Raw genomic sequence first — 23,311 nt, forward strand, 5'->3', positions numbered from 1 at the left:
TCAACTTCTTAAACAACTAACCTATAATTCCATCACAACAAGCTGGCAATTTTTTGACTTGAGTTCATTGTCACATTTCTGTGGGGCCAATTATGTATTACTCGCGCACTCACTGTAGTTGTCTCGCCATGCTGCACTATTTGCATATACTGGCCACTCATGCCAGAGTAGCATCTGCTCCATTTGCACACTGATTGAGGATTATCTGTAACATTTGCACAACCAACATTGTCCCAGATGATCGCACTACTCAGTCACTTTAAACCGCATACACTCCTTGAAGTCTCAGCGCCCTTTGCACAATGGTCATTGCACCGGACTATTGCAATATTAGTCAGTTCGAACTGCTCTAAGTGCTAGAGGACTCAGCATCTTTTTGCACAATTGTTTTTTGTCAATGTCTTTATGTCTCCAAAGTGTTCTGTAAATTGACTGTCTGTTGTACTAGAGCGGCTCCAACTACCGGAGACAAATTCCTTGTGTGTTTTGGACATACTTGGCAAATAAAGATGATTCTGATTCTGATTCTGATGTCGGGGTCAGAACAGACTATCACATCAGGCTGGCCGGGCTCGGTGGCGTCGCCTCCAAGCAGGGGCTTAGGCTGTCGTGGGTCTCGCTTCATACTGTTCGCCAAGCTGCGGATGACCCCAGGAATACCATGTGCAGTGGTACCAAATTCAGTTAGCGACCCTTTGTGGGGTTGAGAAAGATGGATGCATGCCTTTTGGACTTCGAGCGAAAAGGATCCGGAGTCGGTTTTCATTGGCAAATGTTCAAAGTTTTGGTGCGCGCCATTATTTTGGTAGCTCAAACCAATAATATTGTGATCCGACAGCTTTGTGTTGGTCTTTTTATGCTTAGCGAAGCCTTTAGCGGCTAGGTCGCACAGTTGTGAGCTGCACAGCGTGCGAGGACATGCTGCTACTCCCAAATGGTGTTTTACATGTCCGTGCATGTTTTCAACAAAAAGTGTTTTAAAATGTATGTCTTCTTCCATGTTCGGTTCCTTTAAAATCCTGAAATATGCTTTGCGTAAATGACAGTAGTAAGCTTGTGCCTGTTTGAGGCTCCCCTGTTTAACAATAAGAGCTGCAGATACGCCAGTTGCAGCTTCTGGATCAGCAAATTCTTGAGAAAATGCCTGGCAGAGAGCCGGTTCATCGACTGGTTGTCGTTTAATTAAGCTACTTACTTCTTGGCTAGATGTAACTTTAATAAGGTACAATCTATCGTCAGTAGTCGCGCAAGGAAATCGTTTGAGATAAAAGTAATTATCTTTACGGTATGCTGGTGTGTCATGGGAGCTGTCAGTCTTAGGTTCGAATTCAGAATATTGCACGCAATTTTGTCTTTTAAGCTCATACCCGTAGCAATGTCAGGAAAAGTGACAGACGCATGGGAGTCGTTGAGGCGGGCTGCACTCGACTCAGTGGTGCCAGGGTCGGAGAGGGGCGTTGCGAAGTGGCAGGGGGCGTTGACTGTATCTCAGGGAGGTCTGGACCAAGCACTGGGACTGCTGCGTCGAATCTAGGAGACAGGCTGACAGGTGTGCGCTCATTTCATCAGACAGTGTTTGCTGAAGGAAGACTGGTTGCCGGTTGCCAATTAATTTGCGGGCTGCCTGCAATTCCTGTCGAACAAGCGTTATTTCGGCTTCCTGTTCTCGCTTTATCTTTTGAAGATGGCGTATGTCAGATTCTAGTATTGTCATTTGTGACATGAGTTCTCATGAGTACTCAATGCTTTTAGAGCGTTCCTCTTTGAGCATCTCAAGCTGAGTTTCAGCAGCAACTCGGCGTTCTTGTACAAGGTTTAAACGAGTGTTGTACTCTGTTAGCTGTGCCTTTAAGTTGATTACTTGTTGCTGTTTAGCTTCTAGTTTGAGTTTGATTTGGTTATTCTCCCTATTGCTCCATTTCAACTATAACACTAAGTTTACAACTATGCAACCGAGCGTTCAAGCAAGCTTTTTATCTTTGAAGGTTTTGTGCTCAGCATCACTCATAAGTTGTGCGATGTTGCCATTGAGGACTTCAGGGCCTGTATTTTTGACAGACTGCATAGCTTGGGACAAGGTCCCGAGTTAATTTACTGATGAGCTCTTCCAGTGTGTCAAGATTGTCGTATTGACTGGGACTTTCTGAAACTTCCGCCATGATTGTGTTGCGTGTGCAGTAGCCGTACGCGGTACACAACTGAATTGTTTGTAATGTAAGCTCGTTTAAGCGGTGCATCTAACTTGGAATAGAAGCAAAATATCAGCAATGTAATTAATTGTTAAACAATTAAACGGCGTACATAAATAATGGTGTGAGGGTGTATCCCGTAACTTTAAAGGTGATCGAGAATGTGCGTAGAAGCAGTGATCGAATAGAGGTAAAATGTTGATGCGTCAAGCTATGCGCACAAAATGTATTTGATCAAATTAAAATGCAGCGTGAGAGTTGGCAATTTAATTGTTGATTTAAAATAGTTGCGAAGGGCACTTGGGTGGAGTAAAACGAATCAACTTATTACTAAATTTTAAACTAATTTAACCAATTAATTTATTTAGCTTTGATAAATAAATTAAATTTAGTTATGATTTAGTTAAACGATTTGTCTGTGTGTGTGATGGTTATCACTGCAAGTCAATTCAATTTGTGAAAGCAATTCAGGACTAATTCACAAGTTTTATTTAACTTTGGTAAAAGTTAAATGTACTTATAATTAGGCTTGTGAATTAATTAAGTGCCTGTATGGCTTACAATGATGATGGCTTTGGCAGAGAAGGAAGGGCAAAGCAAATTCTTGAAAAGAATGAAAACAAAAAATCAAATTAGCTTAAAGAAAAGCCCAAAGTGGTTAAAATAGACAAGCAATTAATTAATAAACTCCACTTCGTAAAATAATTCGTCAAGTAATTGTGTTTTACTATAATGTGCGCCTTCTGTTGGTAAAGCTTGTAATCTTTACGTTGTAAATTTCAAACAAGCAGGAAATCAAAAAGGTACAAAGCTTCAATCGTACAAATGCAGCAGTGGTGTTTAAGCAAACGCTCTAACCAGTCGGTGGCCGACTGGTTAGAGCGTCAGCCTCACAGTTCTGAGGACCCAGGTTCAATCCCCGGTCCCCGGTCCCGCCTGTGTGGAATTTGCATGTTTCTCCCCGTGCATGTTCCCCCCATGCCTGCGGGTGTTTTCTCCGGGCACTCCGGTTTCCTCCCACATCCCAAAAACATGCATGAATTGGAGACTCTAAATTGCCCGTAGCTGTGAATGTGAGTGCGAATGGTTGTTTGTTTGTATGTGCCCTGCGATTGGCAGGCAACGAGTTCAGGGTGTACCCCACCTCCTGTCCGATGACAGCTGGGATAGGCTCCAACGCGCCCGCGACCCTAGTGAGGAGAAGCGGCTCAGAAAATGGATGGATGGATGGATGTTTGTGTGTGTGTTATTTACAGAAGATAGGTATTGACATTTGGGAGAATTTCCATATTATGATGTGGGAGTAGTGTGGTTATTTACAATCAGGTATTGCATTTTTTAAAAATGTAAAATATGTCTTGTCTGTCTGTGTGTATATAAACAAATACAAAATGTATCAAACGTACATGAAATAGAAATAACAATATAACGTTAGGAACATAAACAACAATTAAATACAGTATCACTTCAGCGGACATGCTCACAGTGTTTGAAAGTCAGTGGCTTGATTTTTTTTTTTGAAGCCTCATTTCATATACTTGGTGATTTTTTTAATCATTCAGATTTGGCAAGGTTGTTAACAACGGTCCTCTCTGTGGTGTGTCGACTTTAGAAGACCTTTATTTTCACTTTACAAAGACTGACTAGAAAATGATATAAAATATCTAACTAACAATGGGCACTGAAAAAAATTTCATCAATAGTCTTAGTGAAGATACTACAAAAATAACAGATACATATGAATAAAATGCTTGGAGAGCACAAGGAGGCATTGAGACATTTATGTTGTCAAACTTTTACTGACTCGCACGCACTCACGCACACATGCACGCACGCTCACACACACACACACACACACACACACACAGTAGAAGCGTAGCTAGGGGGCTGTAGGATGTCTTATTTAGAGACACAAAGCCCTTGGCAGGTGCTCCCGCCCTGTCTTTGTCTTTCCCACACTGTGCTGTTTATTTGTTCTATACATAGGAAAGTGTCCTCTCTTTTAGCCCTTGGGGGGAAACAAAGAGCATAAAGCTCAAAAACAGTGCTTCCACTGCACCCTGGCATAGAAAGGACAGGTGTTCCATGGATAGGAAAACTTAAAGCCAACTTTTCTTCTTCTTCATTGAAGTAGACTGACAAAAAAAGTTTGAGCAGAAGTTGAACACAGCCTTGCTCAAGGACCCCACAGCCGTGTATGTGTGTGTGTGTGCACGTGTGTAGGGGGGGGTCCATCCCCACACATTTTCAAACGCCCTCCGTCCATATACTGACGAAGGAGACGTTGCCCATATTGTTTCGCCAGTTGGTGACTTGGACCGGGGTCCCCACGCTGGAAGTGTTTGCGCATACAGTATGTAGTCTTGTAACTACCTTTATTTCCTATGGCAAAACTTGCACTATTGCACTATTACTGCAAATACAGTATTTTGTTGTGTTTGTTTCCCAATTGGTATAATTATAATAGTGGTTGGGATCTTAACATTAGATGAGCATCGTTTAAATCCACTTCGATGTGCATAAAAAAAAATCCTGCCACTGCAGGGTCAAAAAGATCGACGTCCACACATATTTTTGACAAAATCTTTGTCCATGAGAAGACGACGGCTCATATGCAGTATAATGTTTATTTATTATACTCCTTATAAAAAGGGAAATTCAATTTACAGTGTTGTATATTTTGTTTTTCACACCATACAGCAGTAATAGTCAGATTACACACACGCAAGCCTGCAGGGAGAGACTCAGAGTGAAAGAGGTGAGCAAACAGTACTGCACCACTTGAGCTAGGGGATGATGCCTTGCTCAAAGGGCACCTTGACAGTAGCTAGCAAGCAGACTAGCCTATCTCCAACAACTAGTTGCCATTTTTACATTCACGACTCGAACCCGTGCTCTCTGGCTCCCAAGTCCAAGTCCTTACAGAGAGCTATACTGGTTACTACAATATCATATCATATACGATACAAATAAATGGAATTTAACATTGCAGCAATGACAAATTTTAAGAGGAGTAGGAAAAAAACGGTACTTTTTGCCATCTGCGTGTAGATGCGGAAGACGTTTTAGAAGTTTCCAGCATGGCAAGAAAGTATCCAATATCTCCAAAACACCCCCGAAAATGTTTTTTAAAATACAAGAGTTTGTGTGTGCATGGACTTCATGTTTTTTTTCTACATAATAATTATCCAAAGAAGAAATAAAAGTTGAACAAAACTGTTAAATGTAACTTTATTAATAGATCGTGACAATCTTCCCTTTGTGGCGCATAAACAACTGTGAAGTGTAATTTACGTTGAAGACACTGGGCTAAATACAAACTAGTAAACTGTAAAAAGACGTGGTAGAAGTTTGTTTAAGATCTAATTTTATGGTCAGTGTGCTTAAAATAACTTACTCAAAAAGCGTTCCCTTTTATTATTCTTGGGAATTCATATTTTTAGACATCATAAGATACCATCATTTTTGTAATGTGATTTGAACTCTGGTATTTCTTTAGTTGCTAAAACACTTGGGCTAATTATACACAAAAATCCCACTTATCATTTTAAAACATGGACCGGAATGATATTTTGGGCATTAGTGACTTGTCAATATGGACTAATACATGCAGGATCAATACTTTGTCAATATTTGTTCTTTTGCCTTGCATTAGTGTGTATGTGTGTGTATTGGGGTGTGTGTGTGGACGCGTCTGTTTGTGTGTGAAGAGAGGGCTGCCTGCCAGCTGTGCAATCTGTTCAGTAATCTCAGGTCTGGTCTGCACACAGACTCCACAATCTGCTCCAGTAAAAACTGTCCCTACACACACACTCGCGCACACACACACACACACACACACACTCACACACACACACACACACACACGGTCACATCAATCATTGCGTGGACCATAAAGTTTTTGATTAGGGTTAAAAGCACGACATAAATACACAACATAAATACACACATTCTATATACTAATTCAGCTCATTTGTGAAGTTAGAAAAGCTGCATATCTTTATTTTCCTTTTGCTCTTTTGATGTTAGCGCTGCCGCTCTCCAAGTGTTCTTTAAGAATATCAAAATCAGTGCTCTACTTCCCAGGCACTAATCCCCTCTTCCTGATTCACAATAATTCTTATCAGCCCCATTTCCGTTCTCTCTCCCCACGGTCAATTTTAACATGAGGCCTTGTTTGTTGTTAAAATGGAAGGCAGAGAAAATTGGCCACTTTTGCTGTTCAGAAACTCCTGCAGCTGCCGGTAATGCTTGTGTAAATGTGTGTGTGCCTGGTAATGTGCAGTTACAACAGTAGAGGTACATGAGGTGGGGGTGTGGAGAGTAGGGTCATGACATTAAAAAAAAGTGCTATTAGGAGAACATGATAGTCCAGTCCCTGAAACTCCATTACACACCAAACCCTTAAAAAGTGAACAGGCTTTGTTGCAGGGCAACATTCAGCACTCACGCAAGCAACTGGCCTGTCTCTGCGGCCCACTCTCTTCCCCAGAACAACCTTCTGTTTAAACTGGAAGATGGCCAGGAAAGCTGTGGAGCGCGGGAGCTCACGAGGCTTCTGCATTGCCTTCGGGCGAAGCCCATTTGCCTCAGGTCTGACAAACAAATGGAGAACAGGGGGAGCAAAGAAAATTACAAATAAGTGAAGACGAGAGCGCGCAGCAGAGGAAACTTGATGCTGTTGAAGTAGAGTTGGAGGAAATACAAGATGAGGGCAAGCAAGGGGGTGGGAGGAAACGTTCAAATGTGAGAGTATGAAATGAGGTCTGAAAAACAATTAAGCTTGAGGAATAGAAGGAGAAACAAAAACGTTGAAACAACCTGATTAAAAGGGAGGGTTGAGTGAAAACAAGTGACATGTTGGGGCATGCAGTAGTCTGTGAATGCAAAATGATTGAAATGTTCCCAATGTGTGTATTTTGTGTCACTTAATAAAGACAGCCTGATTCAGAGCATGTTTGATGAGCATTTGTGCATGTGTTGTTGTTATTTTGTTCTCTCTCTGTGTGTGTGTGTGTGTGTGTGTGTGTGTGTGTCAAGGTTATTACATTGAATGAAATAACAAAAACTAGAATAAAAATAATCATTAACTGAAATAAAAATGTCCATTGTTTTCTTTTTTGAGTTTACTTCATACAACTTTTGGGGTTGGTTTTAAATTATAGATTTTGGTGCTGTTGTTTAATTATTTTTTTATTGATTTGTGGAGGGTTTTTCATCTGTCCTAACTGAATATATATATTTTTAAATTACAGCTCAAATATAGCTAATCATTTTCAAAAACCCACAACTACTATACCTGCTCTAAAAACTAATTAAAACTAACTGAATTTGAAAAACAAAAAGTCAAAACAGAATAAAAACTAACACTAATGAAAAATCCCAAACTGTGATAACCTTAGTGTATGTGTGGGCGTGCGGGCGTGCATGCGTGTGTGTGTGTGTTTGTGTGTGTCAGGGGCCAGAGAGCAGCTAGCCAGGCCCAGGCGCGGCATGAAACAACGTCCAGATCTGTGATGTGACTGCTTTAATTACCCTTCAGCCTAATCAAGAGAGAATAAATAGCAGTAAACAAGGTGGAGGATTCCTTGTTTTTAAAATTAATTACTTAGATGTTTCAAAAAGTTACTCCACCATATTTTAACTATGCAGTTTAAACGTGTATGTACACAGGCTGACAATTGTGACTTGAAGACCCTGTAAAGCGACAGAAAAATGTCTTGTAAATTTCACAAACAGCAGAGAAGCGCTGTTAACAAGCTTGACAAATTTGAATGACTGAAAAAAAAAAAAAATCACCAAGTATATAAAATGTGGCTCCTAAATTGTGAAAAATAGACACGTCCTCCCTGCTGTTGGACGCTGTGGCCGTTTCGGCTGAATGCACTGAATATGCCCCTCTCGACCTTCAGCTGTCAGTCAAATACATTATATTATGTGCTCACATGACTGTTGCGTGAACCACATGCAAACCACATACACATACATACAAAGCTTACTAACACAATGTTATTACATCTCAGAGCTAACAATTGTATTTGTATCAGAGATCATGAATAAATTATCTGAATACAGAAATAGTATACCACTAAATGTCCCACCTCTCATTTAAACTTTGACTCCCTTGCTTCAAAGTCAAAGTTAAAACTACAATAGAATTGCCATAAGACATCTGCAAAACAGTCACTGGAAAAATAAATTAATGCAATCCAAGAACTGGGACCTCCCAGCTCCAAATAGACACTTAATGGCCACCTATATATTGAATGATTATCACCTTTGATTGGCACTTCCAGAAAGGTAATCATTCCAAAATATGTTTGCCATTTTATTTGTTGTTTGCAGGAGTTTAGAAGTGCGCAAGGTTGTACCGAGAACTGTTTCTGCTCTAATTCAAAGGTTTGTCCAGACACACTAAATGTTATGCCTGATTAATTCCTGAAAATAAATGAGTCTGCAGTAAAGTGCTTCATGATGCTGGAGGGTCCCATTTTTATGACACGTGGTTTGATAATTTAAAGCAATTTATGTACACAGAATGAATGTATAAAAGTGCTGTGACACCTCAACCCTTGAACTGAAAGTCTCTTATCTACAACCCCAATTCCAATGAAGTTGGGACATCACATCACATCAACAAGCTGAACACATGAATTGATAAGGGTTGGTAAAGCTGACTCTGAATGTGCTAGTAGCGTGACTGTTTTGTGTTTTTGTTCACTTTGTATTCATTATTTAAGTACAAAGTACAACCCCAATTCCAATGAAGTTGGGACGTTGTGTTAAACACAAATAAAAACAGAATACAATGATTTGCAAATCATGTTCAACCTATATTTAATTGAATACTCTACAAAGACAATATATTTAATGTTCAAACTGATAAACTTTATTGTCCATCCATCCATCCATTTTCTGAGCCGCTTCTCCTCACTAGGGTCACGGGCGTGCTGGAGCTTATCCCAGCTGTCATCGGGCAGGAGGCGGGGTACACCCTGAACTGGTTGCCAGCCAATCGCAGGGCACATACAAACAAACAAACATTCGCACTCACAGTCATGCCTACGGGCAATTTTAGAGTCTCCAATTCATGCATGTTTTTGGGATGTGGGAGGAAACCAGAGTGCCCGGAGAAAACCCACGCAGGCACGGGGAGAACATGCAAACTCCACACAGGCGGGGCCAGGGATTGAACCCGGGTCCTCAGAACTGTGAGGCTGACGCTCTAACCAGTCGGCCACCGTGCCGCCTAAACTTTATTGTTTTTAACAAATAATCATTAACTTAGAATTTTATGGCTGCAACACGTTCCAAAAAAGCTGGGACTGGTGGAAAAAAGACTGAGAAAGTTGAGGAATGCTCATCAAACACCTTTTTGGAACATCCCACAGGTGAAAATGCTAATTGGGAACAGGTGGGTGCCATGATTGGGTATAAAAGGAGCATCCCTGAATTGCTCAGTCATTCGCAAGCAAAGATGGGGCCAGGGTCACCTCTTTGTGAACAAGTGCGTGAGAAAATAGTGGAACAGTTTAAGGACAATGTTCCTCAACGTACAATTGCAAGGAATTTAGGGATTTCATCATCTACGGTCCATAAAATCATCAAAAGGTTCAGAGAATCTGGAGAAATCACTGCATGTAAGCAGCAAGGCCTGAAAACCAACATTGAATCCCCGTGACCTTCGATCCCTCAGGCGGCACTGCATCAAAAACAGACATCAATGTGAAAAGGATATCACCACATGGGTTCAGGAACACTTCAGAAAACCAATGTCAGTAAATAGAGTTCGGCGCTACATCCGTAAGTGCAACTTGAAACTCTACTATGCAAAGCAAAAGCCATTTATCAACAACACCCAGAAACGCCGCCGGCTTCTCTGGGCCCGAGCTCATCTTAGATGGACTGATCCAAAGTGGAAAAGTGTTCTGTGGTCCGACGAGTGCACATTTCAAATTGTTTTGGGAAATTGTGGACGTCGTGTCCTCTGGGCCAAAGAGAAAAAGAACCATCCGGACTGTTATGGACGCAAAGTTAAAAAGCCAGCATCTGTGATGGTATGGGGCTGTGTTAGTGCCAATGGGATGGGTAATTTACACATCTGTGAAGGCACCATTAATGCTGAACGGTACATACAGGTTTTGGAGAAACATATGCTGCCATCCAAGCAACGTCTTTTTCATGGACGCCCCTGCTTATTTCAGCCAGACAATACCAAACCACATTCTGCACGTGTTACAACATTGTGGCTTTGTAGTAAAAGAGTGCGGGTACTAGACTGGCCTGTCTGCAGTCCAGACGTGTCTCCCATTGAAAATGTGTGGCGCATTATGAAACGTAAAATACGACAACGGAGACCCCGGACTGTTGAACAGCTGAAGCTGTACATCAAGCAAGAATGGGAAAGAATTCCACCTACAAAGCTTCAACAATTAGTGTCCTCAGTTCCCAAACGTTTATTGAATCTTGTTAAAAGAAAAGGTGATGAAACATAGTGGAAAACATGACCTTGTCCCAGCTTTTTTGGAAAGTGTTGCAGCCATAAAATTCAAAGTTAATGATTATTTGCTAAAAACAATAAAGCTTATCAGTTTGAACATTAAATATCTTGTCTTTGTAGTGTATTCAATTAAATATAGGTCGAACATGATTTTCAAATCATTGTATTCTGTTTTTATTTCTTTAACACAATGTCCCAACTTCATTGAAATTGGAGTTGTAAATAAACAAGCTCAAAAGTTTACACACCTTTAGGTTCCAAAAATACTTCACCCTTACTGTGAGTGTGACTTGATTTAGCATTTGGTGGCCATGACGTTACCGTAAGTCTAACTTTTTTTGTAGATTGGACTTGTGCATGATGGCAGGTCACTTTAGGCCAAAGATGTCACTGAATGGTTACAATAATATACCATACCTTTTCATCACTAGATAATAGATTTGATAAATAAAGATACAACCACAGTGCATTTCTGAACCTTAATGTCCAATCGACATGAAGTTGGTGTTGAGACACTTTAAAGGCATTCCACCACATCACTCACCAGTAGCACTGCTTTGCTCATCTCCCACGTCCTGTTCTACCCTGTCATATTCTGTCCTCTCTCATCTTGTCCTATTGGTTAGCTGTTGCATTTGGCCTTCAAACATTAATAATTGGAGTCCGTGGTAACCGTTTGTTCCTTTTCGAGGGCGTGTGAGTTTTTCCTAAAGTTATCAGCATCTTTGTGATTGAGTAAAACAAGCACAAGGCTGGAGAAAGACACACAAGGTGACAGCATCAGTGAGCTATCTTGAGTTGGGTTACTTGGTTGCTATGGATACCCTACATATATGCTCTAGCTCTTGACACATGCACTCCTTCAGCCTGACCTCCTTCAGATTGCCTTCACAATCATAACATCAGTTACCCATATTCAGCTACACACACACACACACACACACACACACACACACGCGCACACAACCAGCCAATGACATTTGCATACAGATGTCTTACTTGCTCAGCTAATGTATGCAGCACTTGTGAACGTGTTGAACTATGTTACACTGACCAGCTGAAACATTATGACGCCTTGCACAACATAATAATATCCAATCCAAGAGCTGCCTTGGCAAATGTAACACAACAATGTTTTGTATTCCACAGTAAAGTATTACTTTAACAATAGGTTTATTATTGTGATATATTCTGTGTCATATTGAAAGCTGTTACTCTCTGACAGTGTCAATCAAAATTGAGCATCCTTGTCTTTGGAATGCAGAATATTTGATGCAATTCTTGAGTTGGATCTCATTATGATGTGCAAGTGTTCATAATGCTGTGGTTGGTCGATGCATATTTGTGTGCATATTTTAGAATCAAGTGTGTATAACTTGAGGGGGAACAAAACAGTCATCACAAAAACTTATTAACTGCACTCGATGTCAAATACTCTTTGCTCTTGTAAAGTAAAAATACAGAAAACTGAGATGTTTGGGTGTACTGAAGGATAAAGTGATGGCTGAATTTAGTTTACTGGAGCTTGAGTCCCTGTCAAAATGAAGTAAATATAAAAAGGGGAGTGGGATTGAGTTGAACTCATCACAGCTCCATTCTAAATTAGCGGCCCTGCCCCCAACACCCCTTTTTTCCTTCTTTTTCTTGGAAGCGTTTTCTTCTTGAGCCTCATGAGACAAGCCACCTACACTTTAGGACATCTGCTAAGCTGATTTTCTGGGGCTTAGCAGCACCACAGTGGTATCAAAGAGATTAGGTGAAACAACATCCAACTTTGGCTTTGTGCTATATTTCTATAACAGTCCTCTGCAAATGTGCGCGTGTGTGTTTGACTCCAGTGCGCTGTCGGCCGTGCACAAGCTTGCTGTGTCTGTGCGTGGGTGCGTGTATTATGCTGTGTGTTACAGTGCCATAAAGTCACAGAGCTGGTATAATACCGCTGGATCTGAGGTGTGAGTGCTTCTTTGCGAACAAGAAATCAGAGAGCGGAAATACAGAGTAGCTTCGGAGTATCTCGCAGCCTTTGCTTTTAAGCCATACCAATTATGCCTAGAGAAATAAACAGTGCTTGGCATCGTGGCAAAGCTGTTTTACAATTGAGATGCATTCAACCTGGTGTCACCTTCAGTGCTGCTGTTAAAGTGTAATTATTCCTTTTATTTTTTTCACTTCCCATCATACATTTTACCACAGTGGTCATGCAGGACCTATTTTCTTTTCTGCATTAAACTTGAAAATGAAAGGTGCTTTATGAAGCGAAGTGACTATATCATTATTTTTATTAAGCATGCATGCAGGTTAATGCTTAGTAACTATCCACACAGATAATTAAGTAGTGAAATGTAATAATGTCATTCATCCCTCTGGCTTAAGGGTTTGAATAATTGCTGCAGAATCAGCCTTCTATGCATTATATCTGCCATTGTGTGTGTGTGTGTGTGCGTGCATTTGTGCATGTATATGTGTGACCACGGATGCACACTTGCCTCCTCCCCGCATGTGTGTGAGATCAAGAGAGAGTTCTCATTTGTGTTTTTTTTTTGTTTCTTCCCAACAGCTTTCACTTTTTGTGCTCTCTAACGAGAGAAAAAAAGAGAGAAGAGGTATGGAGGGAGGGTGTTTGAAGGAAGAAAAGAGTGCAAGCCAAAGAGCATCGGGTGCTGTGTCAGTCTGATATTTTCCATCGTGACAGCTGGGCCCAAAAGCTCAGACCCTTTTCTTCTGGCACACAAAGCCCATTAAGTATGCCACTTGCTCAATGGCCCCCGCAGCCTCCAAATTGCTCCAAGCTCCTCCCAAAAGTGTGGCAGTCTTTGTCATTGTAATCAGCCCTTGTTTGTGAAGTGCTGCCTGTATTTACCACCGCTATGGGTGCACATTTGCCCAGCCTGCTGCTGCTGCTGCGAGTGCAGGAGGCCAGAGGGGGCATGGGGAAAGTGAAAAGAAAGTACAAGATGAGAGGTGCAGCGGCACGAACAGAGAAGATGGGGGTGAACAGAGAGGATACAAGGATGGAAGGAGGCCCTGGGTTTAGGGGGTTTGGGGCAAGGCGGAAAAGTGAAATGAAGAAACCAGCAGAGGAGAATCCAGAAAGAATTTGACTCCATGACTTTGCAGGGTGAGGAGGGGTCGTGTAGAATGGAGGGGGGGCTGGCTGACAGTGGACACAGCAGGAGGGTGGCTGCCACGAGACCCGTCTGGACCGTGGGGTCCAAAAGTAGGGGTGGGACCTGGGGCTTATTTAGACCGCCCTGTGATGCTGCTACGTGGCTCCAGGCGTGGCCATGCAGATGAAGAGATTGGCAGGAAAAGCGTAGAGACGTGTAAACCCCCCCCCCGACATCAAGGTAACAGCGCACAAGCAGAGGAGCAGACAATGTAAGGGATTGGGGCCACATGATGCCTTTTGGCAGAGTTGACCCCATTCTACATGTCACCCACTACCCCCCCCCCCCCCCAAAGAAAAAAAAAACCTCTCCACAAGCTGTGATGGGATGGGGTAAGCAGGAAGGGAGACGACAGGGAGGGGTCGTCTCTGGAGATGACGGTCATCCATAGTGGCATCCAGACCAAACTTTGTCTCTTGGCTTTCCCCCTCCTTTCACTTTGAGTGTGTGCACACATGCCTGTTAAGGATTCATAACTCCCACAGAGTGACACAGTGTAATAAGTGAGTAATGAAGAGCCAGAGGCACTTTGAGACTTTATTATGTTAAAAGGCAGCCAAGCGGAGCAGCGCTTATTTTTACACCACACTTGATTCCATGAGCAAACATGATAACTTGGATGAATGTTAAAATGAAAACCAAAAGTCCAAATCCTTTCCTTTTGTCAAATGGGAGCTGACAAATACAGGGATGATCATGCTGCACGGATGTTAAATGCAGCCTTATGGGGGGGCACAAGCCAGTGCAAACTGTAGGCCGGTACCAAGCCCGGATAAATGCAGAGTGTTGCGTCAGGAAGGGCATCCGCTTTTGCCAAACAAATATGAGCATTCATCCAAAGAATTCCATACCGGATCGGTCGTGGCCCGGGTTAAAAAAGTCCGCCACCGGTGGGAATTCAGCTACTGTGGGTCGAAGTCGAAGAAGAAGAAGAGGTGGAAAACGGGTTCTTCGGCAGAAAGAGAAGAGGAATGCACAGAGCCTACAACTGAATGTGGGGACTATGAATGTTGGGACTATGACAGGAAAATCTCGGGAGTTGGTTGACATGATGATTAGGAGAATGGTTGATATATTGTGTGTCTAGGAGACCAGGTGGAAAGGCAGTAAGGCTAGAAGTTTAGGTGCAGGGTTTAAATTATTTTACCATGGTGTAGATGGGAAGAGGCGGCAAGGTGGTCGACTGGTTAGAGCGTGAGCCTCACAGTTCTGAGGACCGGGTTCAATCCCCGGTCCTGCCTGTGTGGAGTTTGCATGTTCTCCCCGTGCTTGCGTTGGTTTTCTCCAGGCACTCCGGTTTCCTCCCACATCCCAAAAACATGCATGAATTGGAGACTCTAAATTGCCCGTAGGCATGACTGTGAGTGCGAATGGTTGTTTGTTTGTATGTGCCCTGCGATTGGCTGGCAACCAGTTCAGGGTGTACTCCGCCTCCTGCCCGATGATAGCTGGGATAGGCACCAGCACGCCCGCGACCCTAGTGAGGAGAAGCGGCTCAGAAAATGGATGGATGGATAGATGGGAAGAGAAATGGAGTCGGGGTTATTTTAAAAGAAGAGTTGGCTAAGAATGTCTTGGAGGTGAAATGAGTATCAGATCAAGTGATGAGGCTGAAACTTGAAATTGAAGGTGTTATGTGTAATGTGATTAGTGGCTATGCCCCACAGGTAGGATGTGACCTAGAGGTGAAAGAGAAATTCCGGAAGGAGCTAGATGAAGTAGTTCTGATCATCCCAGACAGAGAGAGAGTCGTGATTGGTGCAGATTGTAATGGACATGTTGGTGAAGGAAACAGGGGTGATGAAGAAGTGATGTGTAAGTACGGCATCCAGGAAAGGAACTTGGAGGGACAGATGGTGGTAGACTTTGCAAAAAAGGATGCAAATGGCTGTAGTGAACACTTTTTTTCCAGAAGAGGCAGGAACATAGGGTGACCTACAAGAGCGGAGGTAGAAGCACGCAGGTGGATTACATCTTTTGCAGACGATGTAATCTGAAGGAGGTTACCGACTGTAAGGTTGTGGTAGGGGAGACTGTGGCTAGGCAGCATAGGATGGTGGTGTGTAAGATGACTCTGGTGGTGGGGAGGAAGATTAGGAAGACAAAGGCAGAGCAGAGAACCATGTGGTGGAAGCTGAGACAGGACGAGTGTTGTGAAGCTTTTCGGGAAGAGGTGAGACAGGCTCTCGGTGGACAGGAGGAGCTTCCAGAAGACTGGACCACTGCAGCCAAGGTGATCAGAGAGGCAGGCAGAAGAGTACTTGGTGTATCTTCTGGCAGGAAAGGAGAGACAGAGACTTGGTGGTGGAACCGCACAGTACAGGAAATCATACAATGAAAAAGGTTAGCTAAGAAGAAATGGGACACTGAGAGGACCGTGGAGAGGGAATACATTGAGATGTGACACAGGGCAAAGTTAGAGGTGGCAAAGGCAAAACAAGAGGCATATGATGACATGTATGGCAGGTTGGACACTAAAGAAGGAGAAAAGGATCTATACAGGCTGGCAAGACAGAGGGATAGAGATGGGAAGGATGTGCAGCAGGTTAGGGTGATTAAGGATAGAGATGGAAATATGTTGACTGGTGCCATCAGTGTGCTAGATAGATGGAAAGAATACTTCGAGGAGTTGATGAATGAGGAAAATGAGAGAGAAGGGAGAGTAGAAGAGACAAGTGTGGTGGACCAGGAAGTGGCAATTATTAGTAAGGGTGGAGTTAGAAATGCATTAAAGAGGATGAAAAATGGAAAGGCAGTTGGTCCTGATGACATTCCTGTGGAGGTATGGAAGCATCTAGGAGAGGTGGCTGTGAAGTTTTTGACCAGCTTGTTCAATAGAATTCTCGCACGTGAGAAGATGCCTGAGGAATGGAGGAAAAGTGTGCTGGTGCCCATTTTTAAGAACAAGGGTGGTGTGCAGAGCTGTGGGAGCTGTAGAGGAATAAAGTTGATGAGCCACACAATGAAGTTATGGAAAAGAGTAGTGGAGGCTAGACTCAGGACAGAAGTGAGTATTTGCGAGCAACAGTATGGTTTCATACCCTGAAAGACTACCACAGATGCATTATTTGCCTTGAGGATGTTGATGGAAAAGTACAGAGAAGGTCAGAAGGAGCTTCATTGTGTCTTTGTAGATCTAGAGAAAGCCTATGACAGAGTACCCAGAGAGGAACTGTGGTACTGCGTGCGGAAGTCTGGAGTGGCAGAGAAGTATGTTAGAATAATATAGGACATGTACGAGGGCAGCAGAACAGCGGTGAGGTGTGACAGATGCATTTAAGGTGGAGGTGGGACTGCATCAGGGATCAGCCCTGAGCCCCTTCCAGTTTGCAGTGGTGATGGATAGGCTGACAGATGAGGTTAGACTGGAATCCCTGTGGACCATGATGTTTGCAGATGACATTGTGATCTGCAGTGAAAGCAGGGAGCAGGTGGAGGAACAGCTAGAAAGATGGAGGCATGCACTGAAAAGCAGAGGAATGAAGATTAGCCCAAGTAAAACAGAATATATGTGCATGAATGAGAGGAGTGTTGGGGGAACAGTGAGGCTACAGGGAGACGAGATAGCAAGGGTGGATGACTTTAAATACTTGGGGTCAACCGTCCAGAGCAATGGTGAGTGTGGTCAGGAAGTGAAGAAACGGGTCCAAGCAGGTTGGAACGGGTGGAGGAAGGTGTCAGGTGTGTTATGTGACAGAAGAGTCTCTGCTAGGATGAAGGGCAAAGTTTATAAAACAGTGGTGAGGCCAGCCATGATGTATGGATTAGAGACAGTGGTACTGAAGAGACAACAGGAAGCAGAGATGGAGGTGGCGGAAATGAAGATGTTGAGGTTCGCTCTCGGAGTGACCAGGTTGGATAAAATTAGAAATGAGCTCATCAGAGGGACAGCCAAGGTTCGATGTTTTGGAGACAAAGTTTGAGAGCGCAGACTTCAATGATTTGGACACGTCCAGAGGAGAAATAGTGAGTATATTGGAAGAAGGATGATGAGGATGGAGCTGCCAGGCAAGAGAGCTCGAGGAAGACCAAAGAGAAGGTTGATGGATGTCGTGAGGAAAGACATGATGGCAGTTGGTGTTCGAGAAGAGGATGCAGGAGATAAGCTTACATGGAAAAATCCAGATTTTGCACGCACACACAGAAGCGCCCGATCTGTGACCCTACGTTGCCCCATACCATCTGATTTGAGTTGTTTCCAGTTGAGATTTTTGCAATACTTCAGAATAATAATAATGATGATGATATGATCGCTGCACCTGTTTTTAGAACGTGCTATGATGTAATATAATGTGTTGTGTAATTATATCACGCTGTACAATGTGTTGTCTATGTATTTGCATTTGCTATTTTGATGTTGTGTTCTACGCTGCTGTCTCCTGCCAGGTCGGCTTTGCAAATGAGAATCAGTTCTCAATCGCCTTACCTGCATAAATAAATGTTTAATAAATAAGTAAAACGAAGATGCACTGCTCTCCATTAATTAGCTCGTGCAGGTCATTTTCTTCTCAACAAGGTTTTGTTTCCTTCTCCTGAGTGTGTGCATGTGTGTGTATATTTGTTTTAACTTTATTGTCATCGCCATCTCCAGGACAGCTGGAGGCTGTGTCAGAGTTCAGCTGCCTGCTCTACAGAGCGGAGAATAAAGTGGGTGACATGGAGGGGGGATGCGGTTGGCGGGGTAGTCTATGCGATATGTGTGTGTTCATTTGGGTGTGTTTGCATTGGGCCGAGCTTGCAGAGTATGTGTGCTTGGCCTTCTACGCGGGCTGGAGCAGAAGGGTGGGGGTGAAGAGTAGAGTTCATAGGCTAATGAAAGAGCCGTGATCAGTAAGAATACTAGAGGCTGTCTGGCATCCTCAGATTAAAAAAAAAAAAAAAATTGTGAAAAATGGCAGTCCTGCTTAACAGCGACACTTATTTTCAATTTCAACTTATTTTGCTTTGTATATTTGTGTTGCACAGCACACAGAGAAGCAGACCACACAGTGTGGTTTCGTATAGTTGTATTCAGTTTAGTACATTTTTAAGTTTTTATTACTCGTTTAGGATCCCTCAAAAGGAAAACATTTTACAGTTTGCTTCATATAATTGTGTTGCACACTCCATCGAGAATCAGACTACAGTTTAATTGAATTCAGTTTTGTACTTCATAACTGTGTTTTAGTTTCATTCCGTTCCGTTTCATTTCATTTCGTGTGTTATATTTGCGAGTTTGGTTAATCTTACCTTATTTTATCTTTAGTTTTGCTTTTTTGTTTTATAACTGTGCTTTACTTTAGTTTCTATCACATTTAGTGTTTCCTACCTACGGGGTTTAGTTGAGTTTACTTTGCAACTTCTTACATGTGGGTTTATTTTTTTTGAAAATTTATTTTAGGCCTGCAATTGTTTAGAATTTTTTTTCGTTTAGTTTTATTTTGTATTGTCAGTACATTCTTACTTTTGTTTTTGTTTAGTTATTTATGATCAAGGACTGGGAACTTAATTTGTATGGAATAGTTTCACAAAGTTTTTGTGTTGTTTTTTTTCTACTAATTTATTAGTAAGTTACTTTTACAATTGTGTGTAAACTTAAAATTATTTCAGTTATATTAAGATTATAGTAAGAACTGAATGGATACAAGAACGTTATATATGTTCAGTTTATTTTCATGTAGTGGGTTATTTCCATTTCAGATAGAAAACGAAGGATGCTGAATGCCAAACAAACAACAGATTTCAAATACACCTGCTTGGCTTCAGTCGAAAGCAACTTTTCTAAACAAAGAGGGGAAACTTTTTTTTTTTTAAGTGAATGAATGGAGATGAAATGAGGAGAAGTGTTAGGTTGTGTGTTGATGGTGGTATATCCCCCATTCCATCTTGGAGGGATGAGGATAATGGGAGCAAGCAATGGGAGAGCTCATTATCTGGCCGACCATCTGCTATTGGGAGGGAGGAACTGTCTGTCTGTCCCAGACACACACACACATACACGCACATTGTGAAAGGCCCGGAGTTAGAGTGAAAATGTTCCTCTAACTTACCCAAATTAGCTGTACATCTGCTATGCGTGGCTCCTTGTGGCCTACAGAGTGGAGTCAAAGCACACTAGGCCAAGTGTAACTTGCAAAGAAACACACAAAAATATGGCCATATAGCGTGAAATTATTATTACACACAAAGACCACTAAAGTGAAGTGTGAGCTCATGCTTTTTTCGCAGATGCATGTTATGATTATATGATAGCCTTTTTTTTTTGACTGTTCACTGAAGTAATCTTTCTTCTTTTGAGTGTTTTTGTTGTTGTTTTTTTTTTGTTTTTTTTTCCCCCAAGTGAAAGATGCTCATTTACAAGATGTATATAAAGTTAAAGGAAATGAGATGCCAGTTCTGGTTGTGTGTATTTAATGCTTTGAAATGAGATTGCTGAGGGAGCTTAGTGTGACTGTGAGAAGTTGTCGGCCACAGCAGATGCTCTTTGTTGCAATGCGGGCTATTGTTGTTGAAAGCTGAGACTTGGAGGGGGGTGATGGTGATGACGACGACGACGATGGTGATGATGATGATGACGATGATGATGGTGCGGTGGGGGTGTGACTCGGCCTTGGGCCAGCTCCCGGCAGTAGGAGGACACGGCGCCTCGCTATTGGCTCCCCGCACCTGTCAATCACCGTTCCCCCACCCCCGGCCCGGCAAGTTGAAGTAAAGTTTGAGCAAGTTTGTGTCGCGCTCGGAAAAAGTTGGCGGCGGCACTTGACGCTCGCTGCGGTCCTGCACACGCAACAGACAGACGGAATGGCCGCGAAGATGAAGCTGTGTCGCACTTTTCTAGGTTCGTATCAATGACTTTTATTCACTTCAGCGGCAAACGTTACAAAGAGACAACTCGGCGTGCGCCTGTGTGTGTTCAAAAGCAACTCATTCATTACAACGTGTATTTGTCGGCTTCACTAAAGCATTCCCCGTGGGTAGAACACATAATTTGCGTTACGTTTTGTCAGAATATTAAGAACAAGTAAGCTTTTTTTTTTTTTTTTTTTTTTTTAAATATATAGCTCCGTCGTTGGGGGGTTAAATAGAGATTACAGTTCTGCGTCATCATCCCGTTGTAGAAAAACAAAACAAAAAATTGGTGTCAACAAATGACAATATAGCAGACATATAGTTTTCCAAATACACTTAACTCCGTCTTCTTGTCCCGGCGTGTCCAGACAAAGGAGAGTTGATCCCCTGGGGGACCTTGTGGCCCTGGTACCGTGTGGACAATGCCAAGCTGCGGGCTTATTAGAAACTTTTCTGTTGTTGTTGCGTTAGTCTGTCGGCTTGTTCCATCTGTCGAGGGCCCACAGGGGCCTCCCCGGGTCCCAACCTTAGTACTCAGTCAGCTGCTGCCCCATGTAATATTTATGTACAATATCGCAACCGTACAACTTCATTAAAATGTGGAAAGAGGCTTTCTTTTGCCATGTGCACTCAAACGCAACTTGTGTTATGCGTCGACATGAATATTCCACAAAGCAAGGTTACATTGAAGTTGTGGTCCTTTTTTTCTAATGAATCTGCCTAATAGTCAGACAAAGGTAAACGTTCAAAGTGCATTGAAATACTCAATTAACAATTCAAAATTGTAACCCTGCTGTAGTTTGTTTTTACTTTAGTAACAGTTTCAAAAAATAAACAGTATTTTACCGAAAATAGTACAATATATATTTTTCGTCATATGTATTTTTTTAAAATTATGTTCAAAACCAAACAAAGTTCTGAAACTAGCTATAGGACTCGAAACTTCAGTGATTAATAATAACTATACTCAAGTAATACAATTAAGCCCACCACACGTTATTAACTTCAATTGAAAAAAATATATATTGACGAGAATAATTGTCGTGGAAAAAAATAATATAACAGCCTAGGCCATGTGAAATGAACTTCATTATAATGACTTTTGTACTAGAACAGGGTGAAGTGTAGGTATTGATCCTCAGTGGAAAGCAAATGCTCAGCGGCTGTCTCAGCTGTTAACATATAGTGACACAACCTGAAACAATGAAGTCGAATTTGAAATTCGCACCAACAATAATGTTGTATCAGGTCATCAAGCCTATATTGATACACCTAATAAAGGAAAGACAAAAGCCTTTGTTGCTGCCACAATAAACTCGTGGAAGGGAGTGTGCCGCTCTGAGTGCTGTCCAGGGTCCTGATGCACACATGCAAAAACTCTTTGGAGCTCTCCACAGGCCGAATGACACCAGCAAAGAGAAGACGCTTATTTTAAGGGTGGTAGCATCTCTTTTATGGCTGTGAGGTCCTGACCTATAGTCACTTCCTCACCAGGCCGAACTTTGCACATGTGGCCTCCTCCCTTGTTCCGCTCAGCTGGATCAAGGAAAGGGATATTTCATAACCACTCCCGCCTGCCTTGTTTATTCGATTGTCGCCCCTGTTGTGTTAGTCCCCTCTCCGCGCAGGCAGCCACAGTCTGAAATCATACTGATGCGACGTGCACACCCGGTGATTGATTTCAGCTCCAATGCATAACAATGGGATTGCACAAAAAGAGCCTGCTGCAAGGAGATAAGAATTTAATAGAATTTCTGAAAGCTGAAGGTTGGGCTTTTTGAATATTCCCTCTGTGCGTGGCGTGGAGACAGCAGATAAAGAATGGCATTTGTGGGGACTATTCACAAATGGCTTGTAATGAATGGTTGTCATTGCCAGTAATGGTTTCAAAACGGCAAAGCAAAAAAGAAAAGAAAAAGAAAACAACAACAACAACATTTGGGAGTGACTCCAAGTAACACTATTAAGAGGGTCTGTTTGCTGCTTGGAGTTGGAATTATTCTCTCAGTCAAACTGTCAACAAATCTGTTGACAGTGATCTTATTGCTTAAAACTTGAATCCAGCATGACCATTTGACTTAAAACTCTTATAAGCCATCTTCTATTAGGGCTGCAACATTCTATTTTGAGAAGGAATCGCTTTCACAACTGGATAATTTCAGTTACAGCAACTCCATCACTGCTGAATCCCAGAAGGAAAACAAATACCCCTTGAATGAAATATTGGACTGTACCACTTTCAGGTAGGCATAGGGAGGATTAGGTTACAATTATGGCAACAGCACCATCCTTGAGTGGTATGTCTAACTCTAATATGCTTGTTCTGACTAATGTCATTTTAGATGCTGGAACGCTTTTTAGCCTTTTCAATATGTACATTAGATAAAAATGCAGTTTTCCTAGTTTGAGGTCGTCAGCTTTATTGGCTCAGATGATGCATGTGTTTGGGAGCGAGCGAGTGGGGGTTGGGGGGGGGGGGGGTCACTCAGAGGGGTGTGTGTTCAAGTACGAGAGAGTGTGTCGTGAGGGGTGTGTGTGTGCGTGGAGTAGGGGAGGGTGATTGGGGGGGGGGGGGGCTGGGTCTTCAAGCCCTGCCCATGTGATGCTCGAGGTTTTACTACAGCTTC

At 42.4% G+C, this 23,311-nt stretch overlaps 1 protein-coding gene across 9 annotated transcripts in view; it reads left to right on the forward strand.

Moving 5' to 3' along the window:
• Positions 1-23,311, forward strand: part of LOC133408832 (myelin transcription factor 1-like) — a 155,593-nt gene that overhangs the window by 91,086 nt on the left and 41,196 nt on the right. The window lies entirely within an intron of this gene.

The sequence above is a fragment of the Phycodurus eques genome, chromosome 1 (genome assembly GCF_024500275.1).
Source record: "Phycodurus eques isolate BA_2022a chromosome 1, UOR_Pequ_1.1, whole genome shotgun sequence".
Lineage (NCBI taxonomy): Eukaryota > Metazoa > Chordata > Actinopteri > Syngnathiformes > Syngnathidae > Phycodurus > Phycodurus eques.